The following is a 25,048-nucleotide window of genomic DNA, read 5'->3' as shown; positions in this document are numbered from 1 at the left end:
TAGAGAAGCTTTTTTGTCAGCCCACTCCCAAATATTTGCCCTGATAATGTTGCTGCTATGTGACTTCAGATGTAAGGTTGTTTTAAGAAAACTATCTTTTAAAAAATAAATATTTACCTTCAACTTTTTCCAAAAATAATGGGGACCAATACAAGAGCATCATAGTTACAATTTCGGATATTTTGTTAAACAAGTGAGTAGTTTATTTTTTGGCTCAATTTTTGTACACTGTATAACAAAGGTGGGGTGATTATTCCTTCAAATTATAAAATTTGCTTTAATTATTGTGAATCATTCAACTTGAACGAAAAGAATAGACCTTTAAAAAGTTGCTTTTGCTCTCTTAAATATCCCGAACTCATTATTAGAAAGTCATTTAAAAAAGAAATTTAAGAAAATCAAGGTGAAAATGAATGAAATAGTAGTTGATTTGTGTGTGCGTGGGGGGTATAAAGCAAATACGGTATGGTCTAGCTCGAACACAACGGAGCAGCAAGAGCGTTAACATAACCGCGTAATTCAGAATTCTGTGACGTCATAGCCCACCTACGCGGGAATTCCTCTTCCACCTAGAGCCCCACTCACACATACAGATCTCATCCACGGACCATTCATCCATCTTCACCTTCTCCTCTTCGTGGTAGCTGCGTTTTTTCCTTTTCTTTTGTCCCCTTGGCGCATGCGCATTTCTACAAACCAATAAAGAGAGGCTGACAAGATAGATATGTTATGTCTCTTTCCTGTGTATAATTCTATGAAGGAAATTATTCCTTCGTTTACAGTGTGTAGCTCATTTCTTTCACATTGTTCGCACACTGTATAAGGTTTCCTTGAGAAAGAGAGGGAAAGTGGGAATATCAGACTTCCTGTCTGTTTCGATTTCAATTGCAAAAACTACGGACGAAGAAGAAAACATATTCTCAACAAGCTCTTTAAAGGTTTTTCATGATTATTGTTTTGCCGGTAAACGAAATAAACGATAAATCATAAGGTATTGCAAAACATTCTATTAAATTTATTGCAAAATTGACAATTTTCCAATTGCTTTACTCACCTACATACATGTCCATTTCAGTATTGACTTTGAATCCTGTTGGACAAATTTTGAATAAGAACTGATTTGCAACTGGTTCGCTTTCTCACATTCCGTAGAGAAACCCGAAAGAGTGAATGTGATTTGGAATCCTCGTTAAGCTGTAGGCCCACTTTTTGCGTAAATTCTGTGCTGAGGAGGAACTCGAAACAAACAAATTTAAAACAACGTTTCGTTCACGTTGAGAAAATGTAGTTAATCTCGAAGTGATTCCTTATTCAAACGTATCCACTGGTTCCAAAATTATTGATGAAACAATCTTTGTCTGGAAGTAAGGAAGAAAAGAAGGTATTTTAGTTTTACACTTCGTAATTACCATTGTAGATAAACAGTGTAGTAAATAATGAGATTTCTCCTTTATATTGTTACAAAACAAATTTACGAAAGGGTGTTACAATATATTTTACAAAGTATTGCGCTTTATAATGTTTCAAACTCCATGTTCCTCTGTACAGAATTATTCTTAAAGTTCCTATTTGTTCTAATGGGTTGTGCATATTCGTTACTATGTTGCTCATGGTCAATCATCATTACATATGGTACAAAGTAGCATACAAAAATGAAATCTTTAAGTTTTACGTCCCAGGCTAAAGGAGACGGTGACGAAATAATGAATGAAATGGTGGAGTGAAGAAACTAGGAGTAAACGGGAGAACCCCGAGAAAACCCACGAACACGGTGTTTGTCCGCCATAAAGCTCACTTGGCACGAGCTGAGATCGAACCAAGGACTCCATGCACCAGAGATGAACGCTCTACTACCGCGGCCTTCAAAGTAACATACACATCTAGTAAAATATTATTACTGCAATAAAGTAAATGAAGTAGTGACATTGCACCATAAAGTTACCTTGATAGTGTAGGTTTGCTAAATACAATAATTTTTTCTGTTATTTAAAAAAAAACTTCAAAAAAGAGTAGGAGCAATAGAAAATATTAACAACTGTAATTGTAATGTTTTTACGTGCTTATTTACTGTAAATATTATTTAATATTGTGTAAAAGTTATAGTTTGTTTACATGTACGATCCATCGTTCTCGGATAAATTTCTATTAGTCTTCAACATGAAGTAAAATCTTCAGTGATGTAGTAATAGTGTAATAAGTAACATCTTTCGAATGTGCACTGAGAAAAATCCGTTCACTGGACAGCGGTATATTGTACAAATATACGGAGTCCTCTTGCCTACTATACAAATCAGTACGTAGCATACGTTATCCATATGCTACATAGGTACTGCCCGTAGATGTTTCATTATGCCGTTGCAGGATGTCTGATATCTAACAGTCTTCCTTATATTATATACATATATGTATGTTATCTTCGCCAGCTATATGTTATATAAGTCCACTTGTATATGCGATCCCGATCGCCTATACTGTTTCATACGGAAAGTATGTACAGATGGAACACTTACACAGAAAGTATTATAAAACATGCGTTTTCAGTTATACGTTTGCTGTACGTTAAGTCCAAAATCTACAGGATTTACAAATGTAACATTCGATTTTATGCCCCACATACATTTTTTTCAGTGTGGGTAGAAAGGTTAATGTATTTGTTTCGCTTTCGGAAGACCCAGATTTTATATCTTAATGGGATGCCTTCCTAGCAGAGATTTTCTTTGCAATCCTTGCAATCCTTGCAATCCTTGCAAGTAAATACAGGTATAATAAGTTTTAATATGGAATTTAAAAGTACTGTCCCTTTCAGTTGACATTGTTATAATTCAGGTGTGAGACTTGCTCATGACTGTATCTTGAACTTTTCTAAAATGAATAAAAAAGGGCAAAAATATAGAAAACACATATTAAATAAAAATTTATGAAAACACATATTAAATATGCCTTGTGATTACAAAAGGAAAAAAACTTACAATTGGTCTGTATTACACTATACGCCCTGGAATCGATTATAGAAGTTCGACATTTTCCTTTGTAGAATATCCTGTGAGATGTTTCCAATCTATCTCGTTCTGTGTTGTTTGAGATTGTTCAATACTGCTCGTTTTCTAAATTATCCAACAGGAGATCCCCCCAAGGTATATCGCAGCGTTTGAAGTACATGAAAACTTTCTCTTTGTAGCAATTACGTATTGTGTTAGAACAAAGAAACACAGTCACCTACGGCCAATATACTCGTATAATGTCAAACTAAGACTACGAGATCAAGACTGTTACGTTCTGCCATGTGAAGCAGGGTCGCCAGCTTATAGCAGCAGGAATTCCCATTTTAAATTCTGTAGTAAACTATATATGTTTTTTAATATGTACAGACTTACCGATAAAGTGACGAGGCTATAGTTACATCTTATGAGTAAACATGTTAATGAAGAAGACAAGATGATAGTTAACTTTTCTTAAAACAAATTAGATATTTTTTACGCTTCTGATTTAATTCCTACAGACTTAGGAGATAGAAGTAGTAAAATTAATCGAATGATGACTAAGTAATAGGTGAAGTGAAAAGATAACGAAAACATCCCTAAAAAATTTACACATATTATCTAGGTACATATTAATTCTAGACAAGTCCAGTTACTACAGTATAAAATTAGTTTCGAAAATTTTGGAGTTCATGTGATTTCTGAATTCACTAATTCGTATACAGCAATAAGTCAAATCAAACTGTAGCTTAATGGATGAAATATATCGTCATAACTTTCAATCTTCGTCGTCATACTCCTTTAGACTATAACGATGACATTTATAAATATGTATATATTGATATGGTTAACAGTCCGTATCGTATGGTATCATTTTTCTTTATGGCCAGACCTGAGCACTTAACTTGTTAAGTTTTGGGGCCAAACATGTATAAACATGTTTTTATAGATAATTCTAATATAATACGTGAAAAAGCAATTAATAGTGGATGTATTGTCATTTATAAAGAATGGATTTTGTGAAAAACAAAAAGGTAAATGCAGAAAATCTTCGGAAAATACATCTGTTTAAACATACTTCACCTTGAGTGTTATTACTGAACATTTAGTGAGTAAACTACGTTTTAATTAGTTCCAGAAATTATAATATAACGAACTTAGAACTAAGATATAGATGTTATATACAAGACATACTTTTAATTATGTAACTGTGCTTTTATCGGAATGCAGTAGTTGTTTAAAATTACAAGTTCATCTGAGATGTCTAGAAAAGTATCTGAAATACCGACTTTTAGTGAGGATTTTGAAGATATCATATGTTAAAATAACCCTAATGTTATCAACAGTACTGTTGGGGTAATAAGTATGATCTAATAATGCATAATTATATGTTGGTACGAGTTGTTAAAAGGGTTACAACATATTCTATTGGTAAATGCAGGTATTGATTTAATCTGTGAAAACAAGTTTCGATGAAAGATTAACAACGGGAGTTTAAGTTGATTTTATTCAAGGATTGAAAAGTTTGGTTCAGGGTACTCCATACCAAGATACAATATTAGTCTGCATACTGTGACTGTGCATATAGGGAACATTTGATGATGTTGTGATAAAGAGAAAATGAGAAGCATCCAGTGTTTTCTACGTATTAGTAGAGAATTACTTACACTACTAATAATGAACCAAGTTTTATGGTATTACTTACCTAGTATAATAATTCATAGAAAAGTTGATTTGTCGATTGATTATTCCAAACCAAGTAAGACTAACTCGGCAAGATGTTACTAGCAAATACTAATACGACTAATATTATATAACAATTAACACTACACAGATAAACTTCAACAGGTAACAAGTACAACACAGATTTATAAGACAATCTTCGTAAATGTATAAGATGTCTACTGGAAAAATAATGTCAAAAATTAAGATTAGAAAAAAGCATGGAGAACGTAGTTATGAAGCTTCTAAGATGAAAAGTAAATAGAAACACTAATTAAAAGAAACTAAAGACAAATATGGATGCAGACTTTTGCGCGAGAATATGTTAGTTAACGGATCATAGTAAACAAAAGAATATACATTTTGTGGATGCTTGAATTGTCTCGCAATTTTGAGACTTAATCGTTTGGTGTTTCCACAGAAAATTTATATGTACACCCATGTCCAAAATGATTGTCGCATATCTATAACTGTCTTCTTGTAAGAATATAATTTGACAATGATTTTGCAGGGTGCTTGTAATACTGATATTATGTGTATAATCGGGAAATGTATATTTGTGGCAAATTTCAAAGGAAAAGAATTATAAATACGAAAATTAGAATGAGTAAAACAAAATGTTGCTAAATGGACAAGAAAGTTTTCTTTTCGTTTTGTTGTTCTTATTTACTGCTCTTTTGACATGAAATTCGCCACGTACATGTCTTTGACATTATACACATACTAATGTTATAAGAAATAGGGCGAATTCGTTATCAAATTATATTCCTACAACAACACATTTATAGACATGCGACAATAATTCTGGACATGAGTGTACATTTGTTTAGTAGACGATCATGCTTTTATTCACCTTGATATTCATACTAAAGACAATGTTCTACTCAAGATCTACCTTAGAATGGGAAGCTTGTCATCTGAAACGCTCTTTTCGAAAGTCCAACTATTTCGTTCAGAAAGAGGCAGTAATATAGTCCCTTTGTAGTGTTTTAGTTAGTACGATAAGGCACACCACATTGTCGATATAAGATCTTTAAAGACGATATAAGCATACTCTATATTACTTGGTTTCTCTGTTTGATTTCCGCTTGTATATGTGCTTGATAAAAAGCTGCAAACATGCAAGGTAATGTGGAACCATATCTTTCAGGATTTAGAAAAAAATCACTATGCGAAAGATGAAGAAGAAAGAAAAAACTGAGTTATATGTATGTAGATTTCGTTAGACGATCATGCGTGCTTGAGAGGGGTGGTAAGAACGGGAAATAAGCCCTGCATGTCTGATCACAGCGTTGCGTGCAAGCGTAACAGGTCATCGGTTTTGCGTGCAGCCTAAAGCTCAAAATTTCGACGCTGGATCACACACAGTATATATATATATATATATATATATATATATATATATATATATATATATATATGTGTGTGTGTGTGTGTGTGAGTAGTAGAACGGTATGAAGTGTTTGCACTACTTGAATAAACTAGTTCAAATACACTTCTTTTTTACTTTTTGTTTATAGAAAAATAGTGAAATAATTTGTGTGGATTGACCTCGTATTTTTCATGAAGCCTATATTATGAAATCAATCAGTTAACTGCAGTGTATGTCTACATGTATATGTGTATGGAGCCATACATGAGTACATTTAAACGTCGATCAAATGAAAGAAATTAGCTGAAAATCCAGTTATTGTCTGCATGCAGAAAGAAATAGGAAAAGAAGTCCACCTTCTTAAATAATAATAATGATATAAAGTCTGAATATAATAATATGAGAAAACTCATTATTATTAATTCAAGAAAGAAATTGACAATCTATTACATTTAGGTCGAATTGTTTTGTAAATTATAAATGTTGTTATTAATAGCAAAGAAATTTAAAAGAAAATACATGAAAATAGAGTAGATTTTCATTTTATGTTCTTAAATGTGATAGATGCTGTCATGTACCAAAGAACACATGATGAAAATATTTGAACTTAAAAGTAGTAAAACTTTGCGTTTGCACTTTTAATTCAAATAACATAAGGAGTTTCGTTACACAATTATATATAGATAATTTTCATTAAATATTTGTCCATAAATTGGGCATATGGTTTAGAAAGTGCGATCAAGTCTTTGAAATAATTTGTGTCACAAAGTGGATGTACCACAGAGCTCCTTCATGGCTAAGCGGTTAGCGTACGAGCCTTTGGCGTGGAAGACCCGCGTTCGATTCCCGGCGAGATCTCATGTTCGGATTCCACGTTAATCAGCAGGTCCCGTCTCATATAACCTGGCTGCTGAAAGGGACGTTAAATTCAAAATCAAGTCGACTGGATGGAGCACAAAGTTCTATATCGAGCTTGAGTATGTTTCAGACAAAATTTAGGAAGAGTTTCTTATGGTGTATTGAATATTTAGAGATAAGTAAAGTCAAAGTAAGCAGTTATAGATTGTGTCCCAGATAATATACAAATGTTCTAAGTAGAAGTATACACAGAAGATGACATAAAGAAGTCAAGAAGATAATTACTTTACACAATCTTATAAATATAATGTCTTTCAACCTAGCGCACATAGTTCCACCTAACATCAAAATAGTTGTAATACATTGCACACTGAACAAAGTAGTCTAAAATGAGATACTCTTTCTTCTCTGATGTTGTACTCAGATGTTCTTGTCTGTACATGTTACTGAAAAACTGTAAGCGCTAGTTGTGGTTGTGGGGTTGGAATTATCGTATGAACTGGAGAAATTGTTATTACAGCACACACATCACCCGCAATTTTGATATCGTAATACTTTATAGCGAATGATAGTTCAATCATATGTTAAACACATGTTGAGATTAGAGTTTTAAGAGAAGCTCGTGAACGATTTTTTCTTTTACAGAATTTGTTAGGAGTAACTAGGTCCATAAAGGATATTTTTGTTACTTATAACACATTTTCCAAAATTGATTTCACTAATGGTTTCCTTTGCAAATTCTATATCTAAAACATATATCAAATGACCCTGTTTATGTTTTAGAAAATTAAGTGATTTCAAATTTAGCGGATATCAAGATGGCACACGGTACTGAGTATGGACCCATAACAGTTCTTAATCATATCGATTGTGACTACACGTTCAACATCTCTAGCAGTTGCATTTTCTAGTTAAATGTTCGAATCCACACGCTTCAAACATAAGTTATCTATTTCGAAATTTCAAATGCCATAAGAATAACTTTGTAAAATTCATAATCATTTGAAACACCCTAATAAATGTAGAAGGACGTGCATTTCCATATATATGACTTTTTAGAAGTACCTATGTTTCTGTATGCGATAATATTGAATATGAACATTTTTTTTATAATTTCACATAGCACATGAAAACTTCTTGCTATTTCTGTGATACATCGATACTTGTCGACTCTAAAGTAAGATCAAGTGTCGTAAGTGTAATCTCATCTTGTGCAAAGTTTAGTCTCAATTGGATTATGGGGTATATGTACACTGTTCAACCAGAACAGTATGACCACCTAGCTAACATATGGTATTTTCACCTTTGTTTCCCAGGACGGCAGCAATGCGGTTGTGTTAAAAGCAATGATAATTTGGTAGGTGCCTGGAGGCTTTGCATACCATATCTACACACAAAACTCACTTAATTACTGTAAATTCTGCAGAGTTGATAGATGAGTTCAGATATATTCAGTGACATATCAAAGGCATCAATTGAATTAGGATAGAAGGAGTTTAGGACTAGCTGCAGCAATTGTGGTTCTCGAATTACTGCAGCACAGCGTTGGCCTTGTGATAAGGAAAAGTTGTCCTGCTGAAAGATACCATTCTCAGTTTAAAATCCAGTCGACAAGACTAAGTAACCTATACATAATCAGCAACGACTTGCCGATAGGTGGAAGCCGCCATGGTGCTCTACACATGAACTGCCTGGCCTATGTATGACCATAAGTTTTCCCAAAATCATAGTGTAGACACCACCGGCCTGTTGTCATTTTATTATGCATGTCTCGAGCAACTGTTCCCGTGAAAAACTACGGATTCTAAGCCGGCTATCGATGTGACAAAGGTAGTATCGTGATTCATCGGGCCATTGCTCAAATAAACGTTTAGCATGTTTGTGCTTCCCTCTCCTCCAATTCTTGTTGGAATAGTAATTCACGAAACTTTGACTAAGTCCAAACCCCAACTTTCATGACAAATAACTCGAGAACCAAAGTACTTCAGATAAAAAATATTCCACTTGCTTAGTAAGCAAATCAGGGTCCATGTCCAAACCAAGTTTGGACAAAGGACAAAAATATATGAAATAAAGACAAAGATGGAGCAAATAGTCATCCTCTAACAAGCAATGTACAGAACAAGGCATGATCAAATCCGACTCAAACTTCGCCCAGAGAACACATAATAGAAAAGAAGAAAAAATGCCAAATTGGAGTTGCCCCCATCCAGAAACACTGGAGATATGCTCCGCAACATAACGCACCACGCGACAATATGATATAAGGTAAACATCGCAAGATACCAGTTTATGTTGGAAACGGAAAGGATGGGCAGCACCAGGATATCAAGATATTTGATATGCTATAACACTGACTTGGGCGGCCGTCTTGAAAGCCTCCATCTTGGATATAGCGTAAGGTATTGAAATGAGAAGCGGGGTGTATGATATATCAATGTAAGGTAAAATGCAAAAGGAAAACCAATGATGTAACCGCGAAAAACATATGTGTAATGGTATGGACGGGACGAAGTGTAGAAGACTCGGGCTAAACAAACGTGTATTCGAAGGGCAGAATAATAGGGCAAGACCCCACAATAAATAGTACGCGACAAGTAACTGCAACATCCACATCTATGATGCTACTGGCACCATAGATTTATGGGGGTCCGAATGTTGAAGTTCGTGATTTTGGTGCCATGTTTGGGGTGTAATATCTCAGGAGGGCAAAGTGCTAAAAATTGCTGCTTAGTCCACAAAGTAATTCTGTATGTGAATAAACTATTGCAAAAAAAAAAAAAAAAAAAAAAAAAACTCATGACTGACATTACGTGGATAAAAAAGTAAGGACATGGTAAAAACGAGAAGAAAGCAGGTTCGTAACGATGGTAATAGCCCGGAAAAATTTGAATGCTTTGATATATTTCATGCTAGATCTCAAAAACTACGTATGGTTCAGCAATTAGGTCCGCTTTTGTTTGTGTTCAGTTGTCCAAAAGCTTACAAGTGGCGTTTGTTTTATCTTTTTAGTTCCATGATCATTGCCACGTCTATATAGTAAGGGTGTTAGCTCCCCGTTGGACCTACGACACCCGTCGTCGAACTGGACCGCGGTATTAAGGTACTTAATATCAGTAAAGTATCATTGAAATCCAATCCCAATTACGAAAGTTAAAGTTAATGTGTGCGCTTGGTTGCGTTATACCTATCTATCCTATTCTGCTGAAAATTGTGTATTTGTGGAAAATATTTAAAATGATTCTTGTTTCCCTCTCTTCTATAACATTACAGCAACAGCTTTTAGTAGTTGTAATTACAAATTCTCGCAATTATACGAATTAAGCAGTATTGCAAACTTCAGCAATGTTTATCATATCTCCTGAATGGTTTGAGATATCGAAATGCTGTAAAAGGCAAAATGATTTACACATACATTACAAACCATACAAGTAACTAGATATTATACTTATATCAGCATTTTTTTCGAAATGAATGCCTTCAAAACAAATTAAAATTTTCAAGCCCTGGTAACTTCACTCCTATTCATTCGAAACAAGTCATACCACGCCCACGGTATCCAACACTGAAGTACTTTCGATGTGCATTATCCTGTGCATCTCCGTTTTGCTGTATTTGCGTTACAGGCTTTCGAACTTTGGATGTTTGTGATACTATAACATCCTTAGTTTGCAACACTGAATAATAAAAGTGGTATTTTAAGTTTACGTTTGACACGTTAATTTGAAATAAATAATAATGAAAAATATAACTTTATATTCGGTTGGCAACGCTGTTTGTTGCGTCTTTTGGGTTATTACATACAAACATGTCCCCCTCCTTATAGTTGCTTTGTGCAAAGTTTCGCTTTTAATTTGTCCGTTATAGCGATTGGTCAAGATAAATTGTCCACCCTGTAGACCTGGCAATGATCATGGAGCTAGAAAGATGGAACAAACGCCAATCGTAAGCTTTTGCACAACTCAACACAAACAAAAGCGAACCTAATTGCTGAACCATGCGTAGTTTTTGAAATCTAGCATGAAACATATCAAAACATTTAAATTTTTCCAGGCTATGACCATCGTCACGCACCTGCTTTCTTCTCGTTTTTACCGTGTCCTTACTTTTTTCTCCACGTAATATCAGTCATGATTTTTTTGCAATAGTTTATTCACATACAGAATTACTTTGTGGCCTAAGGAGCATTTTTTAGCACTTTGCCCTCCTGAGATTTTACGCCCCAAATATGGCATCAAAATCACAAACTTCAGCTTTCTGACCCCCATAAATCTATGATGCCAGTATTATCATAGATTTGGATATTTCTGCAGACTCTTTACATGCAATAGTACTCAGTACAAAACTTATGAACCCCTCACTTTATACCATTCCAAATTACAGCCCCTTTAAAAGTGTAATTTTCTGTACTTTTTAAAGTAATTTTATGTATTGTTTTGCAACCCTGCATATTTATTTAAAAACAAGAGTATATATCTCCGTGTACCTCAGTTCATCCTCTAAACATCCGTTTTTGTTTGATTATTCGTCTGATTCGTAAGTTCTCAGCAACTGTGGTTTACGTAAATTCTTGCAAACGCAAAAAATGGCACTCCACCGACAACACAAATGACCGCTATTCAGGAACACTTGTATATACAACAACGTATATGATGTTATTGACCTTTTCATACACAAGATTCATCACACTCAAATTTTTATAATTTTCGGAGATGGTCAAGCAACCACCTCTGGACCACTTCGTATGGATTGACCCTAATACAGTCTGTATATACAAAATACTCTTGCTTTTTGCAAATGGGATAGCAGATCAAAGGGAAACATTATCACATTAAACATAGCCTGCAAGAGAGTCGATGGTTTCAGGATAGAAAAATACTAGTTGCAAACCTTTGCTGAATCTAAACATGTGTACTTTCCACTATTACACATTAAATTAAGTTTTTTTTTTTTAAAAAAAAAAAAGATTTTGTAAAGTTTCTAAATAAACATGTTAGTTTCAAGTGCCTTAGGACAATATTTCTCCATATGTCAAGTTAAAACAAAGAATCTTGGTTGGTCCTCAAGTAAGAAAAATAATGAACAATCCTAAATTCAACGATACTCTGAATGCCAACAAGAAAAGAGCGTGGAAGACATTGAAGAACGTGACAACAAATTTCTTGGGAAAAAGGAAATCTGAAGATTAACAGACAAATTGTTGAAGAACTGGCTAAGAGCTTTCAAAAAATGAGTTGCAATATATTGTCAAAGCTTCATTTCCTGCATAGTCACTTGGACGTCTTTCCTGAGAACTTAGGTGCAATATCAGATGAGCATGGTGATAGATTTAATCAAACGATTTGTGTGTTAGAAGGAAGGTATAGGGAAAGTGGGGATCACTGTGTTAACAGACTCTTGTTCGAGCTTAAAACGAGAAAATAAAGATGCTACATACGAACGTAAACGCCGATAAAACGTAATAACTTTAAATTATACGTGTATCCAATATTATTGAAGTTCAAAACCATATTCACAACTCTGTTTTTATACCTAACTTTGTATTAATTTTAATTCATTGGTTACAGTTTATTACATAATATTTGTAATCATTCAATTGGAGTGTGTTTGTTTTGGACTTATGTGTCTACAAACTATGGTCCCCGGTGGTTTTCATTGTATTCTAAGCTTCGGTGTTGGTATAACATTTTTCTTACAAAACATTGCTATTTTTACATTTGTGTACTAACTTCTGTAATTATTAATATACCATAAGCACACAATATCTATTTGTTGTATTGCCCATTTCTTCTATTTCCATTTGCTTTAAGAATCGTGATTCTAGAAGCAGTCTCGACAAAGCTATTATAATTTTACATATATATATGTTTGCCAAGTGCTCTATATTTTGCGTCACGCTGGGCTCCAGAAGATTAAAATTTCTCAAAATTTTAGGCTGGTAGAGCAATTTCAGCTACACTATTACACTCGGCGTAAAAAGTTTTACAGTAATCAGTCACAATCATTTAGGAAGGGGAAAAAAAGTTGAAAATTTGTTACTCAGTATAATCAATTGTATTTCCATGATAAAAATGTCCAACGTTTAAATAATATATTAAAATACATGGAGATCTTGTCCTAATGTTCTATTTCTCTCTTGAATCCTCTTATAAAATCTTTATGAAGGAAGGAAGTTAAAATTTAAGAAAACGTAAGTTTCCTTGTTAAATGAGACTGGATATTTCTTGTATTGTTCTGAAATATAGACCGCATAAAACGAGTTATTTTCTATTGCAGGAACCTCATTATCGATTCGGATGTAAAAAGTTATTAACTCCGCAGACGCTTGTTGCTTATGTTGTTTGCTTGCGGTGCATCTGTCGGGCTTCAGTTTACAAACACTGTTCCCCCATTTCTTATCCTTCTCCATCCCTCTTTCTCCTTCTTTTTCTTCTTTCATCAGGTAGATACGCTTTTCTTCTTCTCATAAATGTTGGCACAAGATGTTTCCTTTCCCTGTTAATTTATTTTGTAATATCATTTATGAGTATACAAATTAGATTTACCTTGCACTTATCATTTCCTTTATTGAAATACAGTAGAACTTCTCTCGTCCGCCCTCGGCTGGTCCGCCACTCCGGTTGATCCGACCGTGCTCGAGCCGAACTTGTACCGACTCGTCGGTGACCCACGAGGCCCATTGTCGTTCTGCTGTCACGACATTGTTGTTTACTTGCTGTTACCGCATATCTGATTTAGTGCTCCGTCATTTCTTGTATCGTTTCTTTCGTTGTGCGAGTTTTCTGTATTGTATTGTGCAATTTTTAGTGCTTACTGTTCGTTTGTTTTACGACAATGTTCTCCTGTGCTCTGTAAATCTGTATTTTGCTTTGTTTTATGATAATCCGAACTATTTTGTGTTCCGCCCATGCCCCCAGTTCCAAAGGAGACGGATTAGATAGATTCTATTGTATGTTCAAAACGTTGGTAATTATACCATATTTGTCGACTTATAAGATGCACTTTTTTTCATTTTAGAGTGAGTCCTAAAATAAAGTTCTTCTAAACACTAATACAGAGATTTTGATTATTTCAATATCGATAAGTTTTCTTGATCTTAGGTTATTTGATGTCTACCTTGCTTCTTTACGGTATGTAACAACATCCCAGTTACGTGCAGTTCAGCGGCTTACTAAATGTAGTTTGAATGTAAATCGCCTTATTTGTCGTTTAATAGTATGTATACTTTTCTCTGGACGCACTTGCGTCTCGACATTTCCGAACATGCCTGCTGTTCTCTATTTATTAAATATTTTCCACTCAACATTGAATATAGGAAATGGGGTGAATATTATAGAATATTATAGAATATTATACGTTCTTATACATCGGCATATTTCATTCCTGAAACAACTAATTACTTTTTGTATCTTTCCAGTTAATAACAGCTTAATATTTGTTGGATTGAGAGTAAAATTTGAAAGGGATGCAATAATGCTGTATGAGTAAGGGTCGGATAATTGGCAGAAAGCAAACGTGACAAAGATGTCCAGTATATCTGTACAAATATTTTCAAGCAATGAGAAAAATGGACTTTTCGTTTCTAGAAAATAAAATATGCATACCTTCTTTAAAATGTCTGCATACGCCAATGTTGCATAACTACTATGGAAGTGCATTTCTATAAGTGCTATGGCAATTTTTGTATGTCCATATCATACTATTATAGCTTGCCGGCATGTGTTTGAGAAAGCGTTGAACATCTTTTATCTCGTCGTCATTGCTGAAGTGCGTTTCGGCCAAACGTTCGTTCAACTTAGAACACAGGTACTAATCGCTGGTTTGCTCAAACCTTGCGACTGTTTCGTTGGAAATTGACAGTCTCCTGCTCCTTTCTTCGTTGTGAATTTCAGTACGACCATCTTCAAACTCCCTATATCGCTTGTGGACGTTTTTGACATCCATGAACGACTCACCATGCACTTCCGTCAATTGGGAATGAATTTCAATTGGCGTTCAGAAACCAAATAACTGCACGAACTTCACACTTGTCGGTAGCGTCAAGCGGAAATTTCATTACAAACAACTGTCAGTGGAGGTGTGTGCTGGCTTATTTAGAAGTACGGAAAACAACAAACAGAACTGTGTTGCTAACTACTTTTGGATACCCATATATATCAGTGGCGTATTTAGGGGAGCTTCCGGGCTTGACCCCCTCTAAATTGACCCACTGATCAATAGTATAATAACATATTAATAAAAAACGTGAAACTCATTATATCCGTGCAGAGTCTTCTCTCTCCTATAAGCAAAACTTGAAATAATACTAAAGAAACATCTATAGTTACCATACTGTGCTCTTTTATAAATTTGAACAACTTTGGACTGTATATTAATGCTGTGTAATTTACAGAATTCACATTAAATTGTATCCCTGGATGTAACATCACTTGACTTCTAAGCATAATCAACATAAAGAAGTTAGCCCACACATCTCTTATTTACTATCATACGCACCAAACTACCTCAAACATATATACAAATATTTCAATAGAATATTCCATAGCCGTAATCTCAGTTAGGTTCGCAGTTCACAAATAATTCAATTCAGACACACACAGATCATCAAGACCATTACATCTGTTTAGTACAAAAAAAGCCAAACATTTCCTCAATTAAATTGGCGCATCTCGAAACGGAGTATGTGATTTATTCTGCAGCACTTTTAGCCAATGTGGAAATAACAATTTATCTCCAACATATATTATGAAATTTTAAATAATCGTTGGTATGTATCCAGTTATTGGTTATTGATTTTAGTGGTTTCATGTCTGTTTCATCATCACTTATATTATTTGAGATGTTTATGTATAGTTTAATTTGCATTTTAGGCACATTGGAAAGTTACATTTATGGTGCTCTGAAAGAAGGAATTTATATTGATAGATGATTTGTTTCCTACAACCAGAATTGCAGAAAACGTACTCATTGTATTACTATGTACATCTTCCTCTAATTAAATATGAAAGCAGAGTGAAACCAATTCAACATTTTCACATATTCTTTAGGAAGTAATTTTAACAATGTACAGTTCTTTAGATCTCTAGCTCTTAAGAAATATATTCGTCTTCTTAATTTGGTTTATTCACTTTGTTTTATAAGCTGTATTTGAATTCATAAGAGTTGCGTAAAAAGTTTTCGGGTGGGGCAACTTCAACCAACAACGTTAGGACGTTGCCATAGAGATAATATTTCGTGTCTTTCAACATGATTTTCCAACACATTTCAACGGATTCTCAGCAAGAAAGCCCCTCCCGCGCTTTCTTCCTTCCTTCTACATGACGTGTTTGTGATCCAAATAATGGCCACACCCTGTTATTTTACAATTCCCCCTTTTTTATTTCATATGTATACAAACACACTCGCCCCATGTACTTACTGACAGTTTCATTAAAAGTTATATTTTTATCCACTTCTTTAAAAACAAAAGTGTTCGTCACAGACCTTACTTTTTTAGCTCCCGGCATAACCATACCAGAGTTATAGTTTCACTTCAGATGTTGTGTGCGTGTGTGTGGGGGTGTATGTGTGTGTGTGTGTGTGTGTGCGTGTGCGTGCGTATTATTTATTTCTCGGTAATTACTAGCAGATTTGAAGCAAATTTGTGGGCAAGTAGCACATCGTATAAGGCAGGATTTCTCAATCTCGGGGTCGCGATATCTACGGAGTTGCGAGAGGGCTTCATGGGGGCCGTGAAGATAATTAGAATTTAATACCGGAAAATATTTTAAAATATTATTTTGAATTTTGTTCTGATAATCATATTTTTATTTTTATACTTACTGTTAAGAACAACTAAAAATAGGTCTACTAAACATCTTCAACACGTGCAGTGTTGTTTAAAAATCAAAGCAGAAATTTTAATGGGGTCGCTGGCAAGAGGATATAATAAAATTGAGGTTGTGTAGAAATTAGTTTGAGAATCACTGCTCTAAGGAATAATGAACGCTAATATTTGGTGTTCGAGCTCATCCAGGGAGAGTCTTGCTTCGGAAACGGAAGCTGTGTTCTATAATTTTACACACCAGGAACTTCTGAAGTTGGTTTACCTCGGCTTGTTTTCTAATGTGGTTACCTTTCTTGAATTTTAATCTTGTGAAGTGAGACTATGTAATAGGTATGAGAATAATAGTTCTTCAGAAAATCAGCTTAATGCAGAAAATTGTCTGCAAACACAATTTAAAAAATATATTTTCATTTCATGTGTTTGCAATTATATAAATCCTTAAAAAATTTAAGAAGTGCTTAATCCATAAGGTGTTTGAATGGTTCATCACTACAGAAACAAAACTCGCCTTCGACAACATCCTGCGCCAAGATAATCCATAAAGTATCTGCTCTTAGGATTACATAGGGATTACTTGCCAGGTTATAGGGAATCCATAAGTTGCTTTGGGGAATACCTTGCACACATCTTGCGGATGTTTGAAACATACGTTTTTCAATCGAGCAGGTATGACTTCGAGTGTCATGTTCTATACCACACTCTCTGAATTGCATTGTTTTTGAATTACGGCCTCTCTAAAGTTCATTTTCCCACGATTTCGGCACCTTATATCGCCGAAACTATCCTTCACTGACCAAAGTTTCAGAGGATTTTTTTTCTCTTAAGTTTACATATATATACTAGCAGAATGTCCGTTCTTGGCACGGGGGAATGCATTTCATTTTTGACATAAAGGGACTAAAACTGTCACCAATCAACTTAGGGACCAAAAAACTATGGATTCGACACTAATATCGGTCATTTTCTATTGTTTTCACATGTCATCATACTCCCCTTAAGAGTATTAGTGAGGGCTGAATTTCGATTAAAATGGTATCGGAAGTGTCACTGTTCGTCTTAGCGACCCCGAAAACTATGGATTCGACAGTAATAGGGTCATTTTCGATCATTTTTATATATTTCCTTCCTCTGCCCCAAGTTGCGGGCTAAATTTGGATCTAAACGGCAACGAAAGTATCACTGTTCATCTCAGTGACGCTGAAAACTATGGATTCGATGCTAATATTGGTCACTTTCGATCATTTTTATATATTTTTCTTCCCCTCCCCCGTCAAAATGAAATGATAAAAACCATCGCAGGCCCGAAACTCATCTATGTTGATAATTTGGTCGAGATCGGTCGGGTTGTTCAAGTCACAAACATAGTAACTTTATACATATATATATATATATATATATATATATATATATATATATATATATATATATATATATATATATATATATAGATAGATAGATAGATAGATAGATATATACATACATACATACATACATACATACATACATACATAGATATAGATATAGATATCATATATGTGAAATTGTTTGGAAAGAACGATTCAATAGTTCAAAAAAAAGCGGTAGATACATTAATACAGCTTTACCAGTGGAAGCTTCATGGGATAAATTACCGTTGTAATGTATTATATGAATAGTCGATAAGGAAATCAATTGTTAATATTGTACAACTTTCATGACAAAATATGTAAAGATGATACAGATATCAATCGGTAGATCTTATTGTACTAAAAAAATGTTATTCGACAATATAAAATCTAATGCGTAGTTTTTGAGAAAATGGATATAAATTTCTTTGTAAACCTAAAAATCGATAATGCATGTAAACCATGACGAAACTAATACTGATTCATACCCTCAATTCCTTTACTCGTTTCAAAATTTACATAGCATTTCTAGACATTTTCTACGTTCTATCTTCGCACTTTGCCCTCACTTATCTCCCACCCTGTATACTGTCTGCCACTAAACACCTTTTTTTTTCTTTGTTTCTTTTGGAGCTGAATCCAATGCTAGCAATCATTTTCAGCAATTGAATTCACAAAATCGGAATGTTCCCTTATAAGTTTTTTTCTTTCTGCTTCCCAAAAATGTCAATGACATATTTTAGATCATGACTCCCTGCGGAAATTCCTGCTAACATAGTTGTAGTTCTGTGGACGACCTACAACCAGAACAACTAAATATCAAATTTTATTTGTTATGATTCCAATTTCGTGTCCTTCTATTATACGCTGAACTTGGAACATTTAAAAGAGGCATGTGAATTATTGCCAGCTATAGTTGATAAATAGAACGAGAACTCTGTGTATTGACAAACTAAACGGTTCCTCCATTACCTTAACGAACTTACTAACGTTTTAATTTTCAGTGAAGTTGGATTACTTGATTATATGTGCAGTCTTTCGTCTTGGTGTCAGTACGAAGTAAAGAATGTGATGAATGTGAATAATGAAATATTAGATTTTTAAAAACATTTATAGCTGTTAACTTGGTAAGCTACATACTGGTAGTTTGAATGTGGATATCCCTTGCATATAGTACAATTTTGTTAAAGTTAAAAAAAAATATATATTACTAGGAGTTTCGGATTTGCATCTTGAAAAATATTTTTATTTTATCATTATTATTATTATTATTATTATTATTATTATTATTATTATTATTATTATTATTATTATTATTATTATTATTATTATTATTATTATTATTATTATTTGTAAAAGCCCAGGAGACATCATGTAGAAATAGCTTATGAGCTCACAAATACGTTAATTTGTCACTGCTCCTCCACATATTATTATTATTATTATTATTATTATTATTATTATTATTATTATTATTATTATTGCGATATTACTACTACTAATTATAATAATTACGTTAATGAAGATGGGGCATGTTTTAAATCAGCTATTGGTGGCACAAACCGATACTTCTAAGAATATATGGAAATTTAAATATAGTGCCTTGAAAGCTGACTTTTATTTAATGTATTTTTAAACATCTTACTTGTATCGAAACTATAAATGCTCGTACATGCCCTTTAAACTATTAAACCTTTTTCTCGGCATCTTATTTCAAAACCTGTATAATCAGAGCCGCCCATAGATTTCATGAGCTCCAGAAAGTTTTCTGTAAGCTTCCTCCCTGCCAATATCGTCTACTAAGTTTTTGTTAGGAAATTAAACTTTAAAAATCATTATTAAACGAAGAAAACTTAAAATATTCACGGGTTCCAAACGCCCGAACCTCCCGACATTTATCGAGATCCCATACCCTTATGGACGCCCCTGTCTACACTGTAATTCTATTGCAACATAATTGCTGATGATGTGTTAATGCATCCTATGATGCAATTTTCTGTAATTGTAGTTAGTGTCGTTTCCAATTTTCGTTGGTAATATCTGGAGCACAAAATATATAATTGTAACACTAACACTAGTGTTATCAACTTTATCAAACCAAGAAAGAACATATCGTAATATGTTAAATTATACTGTTCTTATACAAATAACTAAAGTTACTTTACCACTTACTGTGGTGAAGCCATCAATCATGAAGACATTCTTAGAAAAAACTCAGTAGGGCAGATTACATGTCAAAACTAACAATAATGGAAAGTATCCGAAGAGCTAAATTCGTGGAAGATTATAATAGTAGACTTTTTAAATTTAATATGGTTTCTTTGTAGAAATGGGTTATCGGAATCTACTCTGCTCTATTGATATACTTTAGGAACATGTGATTCATGGATATTATACTAGAAGTAAACCACATTTGAAAGGCTGAACATATTTTTCTTGTGACTCTGAGGAAAAAGAACATTTGCAATATATTAAAAGTACTATTTTCCAGTGTAAACTTCAAAAAATGAATTACTATGTAGCAATATTTTTGCTCTGCTACATTTTTCCCCAATTTCAAACATATTTTTCTCTGTTTCGAACACTACTTCCTCAAACGTATATACGGTTATCCTCAATGTAAAGCAATATTTCCTTATCACACTTTTAATATCACGAAAATCTTAAGGAACACGTCGGAAAAAGCTTTTATAACAAGATGTTTTATTCTGATCTTACTTTGAATTTTAAAAATACCATATTATTTTTGAATCTTAGACTTTTGGTGAAATATATTATTTCCGATTAAATCATGGATTGAGTCTTCACACTATTAATGCGTAGAACATTTCCAAGTAAGGGAGAGACAAGAAAACTTTATAACTCACAGTTGTTGACGAGTTTTAAGTTGGAACTTCCAGTTACGAACAAAAATTACTTACCGATGAACCACATCCGCTCGTTTCGTTTCTGTCCACGTTTTTTAAAAAAAAGTATCAGTGTTAAAAAGTCTAAACTTGAATAAAAGTTCTAATTGTAAATCTTAGAATGAACCAATTGTATATTATTTCTGAATATCAGAGATGTTGCTTTTGCACTCTTCACTCTCCAAAGGTAGCGAGGCAGTTAATTATACTGATTCCTCGTATGCGCGAAGTATAACAATTATTTATTCTATGCAATGGTTGGGAAAGAAATAAAGTCCCGTTTGAGTCGCCATTAGATTCCATAAGATTCGGAAAATTTAACAAAGAAAGGGTGGTTCGAGGAATAAGATGTATGCAACCCTTTAGATGACTAAAATAGTAATTCAGTGCAATAACAAAATGAACATATTTATTAAAAATTAAAATAATTGCTTTTCCCATTACTTTCTGTCATACTTTACTTGGAGTTCACTCTCGAGTGCGAGGAGGCGCGCTAGATATGATCATTTTTTTGCACTTTCCAGCAGTTATTCATCTTCCGAATATACAATATAAGACAGTCTCTGTGATTTCCCAAATGATATTACATTGTGTACAAGAAATTAATATCTCAACATTAGAAGAGTAAATTTTACCGATAGGTAATTATTATTATTTAAAATAATCCCTTTTTACTAAAAATAAAATAACAAAAAGGAGAGATTTCTCCTGAAATTCATTTGAATTTTTTCCAGAGAAATTTACCAAGGAAATTCGATTTCTGCTCGTTCGATGGAGCCCAATATACTTCCTTTCTGGATAATTCAATATCTTCTGTGACGTAATATTCCAATTCTAGAAGAAAACAACGTTCAGAAATGTATTTTTTTACTGCCTCATATAAAGAACGACTAGTTTCTACTCGATCAAAGATACTCAAGTACGAATTTTGACAAGTAACATAAGAAAATCATTCTCTTTGTTGTACAGATTTTTGCTAGACATTACGTATATATTAATAATAATATCTCTTGTAAACTTATTCTTCTAATTGCATTTGGATAATATTGTTTAGGATTTGTTTAATATTTCTAAAATACGTGATCCCTATAACATTCTAGTTTATCCTTATAATATTTAGTTTTTCCGGTCTTTAAGATTTACCTCTTAATATTTGCCCTTTGGGAGTATCGGAAGTTTTCTGACCTTAAATGATTTTAAGATTTCTTTGCCTGTTAAAATTATCCTTCATAAACAATTAATATCATCTTCATCACCATAAGTATTCTGTCATTATTAACAGATCACTTGCCGCAAACGAAGAAGCGTCATTCCACACGGTTGTCTTCAGCTGATCTCTTCGTCTTCGTGAAGGGATTTTCAGTTTTAATAACGTCCATCAACTAAAGTCTTTCGTTTCCTCCTTCTTTTTCCCGCTACCATACCTTCTAACGTCCCTGTTACAGTTCCTTGTCACGAAAGTCTCAACCAGTTTCTCTTCCTCTTTTTAATTATCTAAAATTGTTATTTTTTCCTTATTATATCTAACACTTCTACTTTTGTCTCAGCTAAATTTCCCCGTTCTTCTCTACATTCACACTTCGAAATGGGTAATAACATATTATTCAGTATACTTGAAACATTCGAATTGATATATTGCAAGTTATGTTATTCAACTTATGTTGATCTTTGTGTGTAACATTTAACGTTTAAAGAAACATTCTGGCTAACATTTAAAGAAACTGAAATTCAGATTCACAATTACAATTTGAATGTAACTTATAACCAATCTTAAAGGAAGCTATCATCTATCGTGTTGGTTGAACGGCTGAACATTTACATACACCATTTAGTTTCGTTTTCGTAATCCCACAATTATGATTCAATGCTATGGATACGCCGATGATGATAATAAACAAAGTGGTGGAATAAAGAAAGTTGGAGGAAACGGATCAACTGTGAATAAATCATATACACGATATTTGTTTACCACAAAACTCGCTTGGCGAGATTCTTGATTGAACTAGGAACCCCACGCACGAGAGATGAACGCTCTACCACTCAGCTACTGTGACCTTATTCAGCCACTGCGTCTTAGTCCAACTGCAAAACATGGCATGCTGTGGCCACAATATTCTGATTTACAGTGGTTTTCGTGCTTACGCATACAAATTTCGTCTTTGCTCGTGATTATGTCACACTTTATGAGCTCATATGTATCTTATGGTTCATATGTTGTTTCCGGGCAATGATGCCATATTCGAGTATGATAATGCACAGCTTCACACAGCTAGAGTTTTTGCGGCGTAGTTGGAAGAAGTTTGAGAAGTTGAACACCTTCTCTTGCCTTTCCTAATATAACTAACTAGGTAATTTCAATAGAACTATTATGTATCTTTAGATCGGTATTTTTGGCAAGACCATCTTAATTTGAAAACGAATACCTTAAGACCAATGTACCCTTCGAACCAGATTCTTGAAAGTTTACTTTGGTCGGTATTCCCTCTTAAACTTTTGGACATTGAATTGTTTATTATGATATCACATTTCTTGTTTTATCTTCCCTGAATTCCAATTGCTGGGAATGTTATCGTTGCTTTGAACTGATTGATTGATTCTAGCAATGATTAAAATGCTATTGGTGAACCACACACAGAAGAATGATACAACAATGAGTTGTTATGAACAAGGATTTAGAAATATTACTAATGTTTGAGATAACTTTTGAAAGCTCGGCGTTTAGTTGAGGCAAATAAACGTTTAGTCGATATCAATAAGCCTTTAAATAACAACATTTATTTCTTTATTGTACAGTGTTAGTAGATTTTTAAATTTTAACTGCACCAAATCTTTAAAAACAGTTGTTTTTTTTTGTTAAACTTGTAAAATTTTAAACTTTTTTCAATAAATGCAAAAAATGTAAACTAAAAATATTGCCAGTGATTGTAACAGTTTTCAAACTAAAACTTTTCAAACAAAAGTTCCCAAACTAAAATTTTCAGCAAGTAAAAATTTTCTCAAATTGAAAAATCCGTGGGTGCAACAAATTTTAAACTAAAATGTTCAGCAAATGCAAAAAATTTGAAAATCATCAATCTAAAAAAAATCAGTGAGTTCAAAAATTTTCAAACTAAAAGAACCAAACTAATAAAAATTTTAATAAGTGTAAAAATGTTAAAATTTTACTTAATTTTGGTTTGAAGTAAACTTTCGGTTGACAATTTTTCATTTACTGGAAATATTTATTGTTTGACGTATCAATGTTGGTTTATTTGTTAAACATTTCTATTTGTTAGCTAGAAACAATGAAGTTACCAAATTATCAACTGCTATTCTTAAACTGTGTGGAAGTTGTGTATAGATAATTCGTTGAAAATAAATTTAATCTATTAAGTTTTCTGTACAAGTCTCATTATTAGAGATCATTTGAATTTTTTAAGTAACCTACAAAGTCAAGTGATTTTCAATTCTTATTTGAATGGTTGAAATAAATTTATTTTGTTAATCGAATACTTCAAAATTTGATGGTTAATCATGAAATATTTTTTATCACAATTTCTCTGTGTGATCACTTTTATTTTGCTTAAGTCCCTAGTTGAGATTTTACAAAAAGATTCATTTTACAACTTTTTCACTAGTTGTTGATTTTTCTTTTGACGTTTTGCATTACCCAAACCTGTAATTATCAGACTTTATTTGAATTTTTAAAATGTGCTACCAAGGTAGTACTACAAAGTGTAAATAGACTTTTAAATCCTAAAAGTGTTACTAAAAATGTAGCTATTATCCTCAATTTTAAAGTACAAGATTTACACTGAAGCTGAATTGTCATAAATGTGAACTAGATATCAATTAGTAGTTGTATATGTAATTATTTATTAAGGAAGTAGAAAATATTAGAAACTACTTGTAATTATTAAACTTTATCACTAAGTAAGGGTGTACTACCAAAAATAAAAATTAGGTGTAAAACTTTGGTATAGATAATCGTAAATGTCGCCTATTAAAATATCTGTACTAAC

The 25,048-nt window shown here is 33.3% G+C and overlaps 1 protein-coding gene and 1 long non-coding RNA gene across 14 annotated transcripts in view; one reads left to right on the top strand and one right to left on the bottom strand.

Annotated features, from left to right (window-relative positions):
* LOC145666608 (uncharacterized) overlaps positions 1 to 15,589 on the bottom strand; it is a 62,732-nt gene extending 47,143 nt beyond the window's left edge. Inside the window, exons 1-2 of the long non-coding RNA XR_014127792.1 lie at positions 15,427 to 15,589; positions 1,055 to 1,358 (exon numbers count right to left, since the gene is read on the bottom strand). This is a non-coding gene — a long non-coding RNA (uncharacterized LOC145666608). The remainder of the gene's footprint in view (positions 1 to 1,054; positions 1,359 to 15,426) is intronic.
* The window catches only part of para (sodium voltage-gated channel paralytic), a 651,733-nt gene that overhangs the window by 126,193 nt on the left and 500,492 nt on the right, over positions 1 to 25,048 (top strand). The window lies entirely within an intron of this gene.

The sequence above is a fragment of the Thermobia domestica genome, chromosome 12, assembly GCF_964235325.1.
Source record: "Thermobia domestica chromosome 12, izTheDome1.hap1.1, whole genome shotgun sequence".
In the NCBI taxonomy this organism is placed as follows: Eukaryota; Metazoa; Arthropoda; class Insecta; order Zygentoma; family Lepismatidae; genus Thermobia; species Thermobia domestica.
Note: the sequence above shows the minus strand (reverse complement) of the source record. Positions and strands in the feature narration are given on the sequence as shown.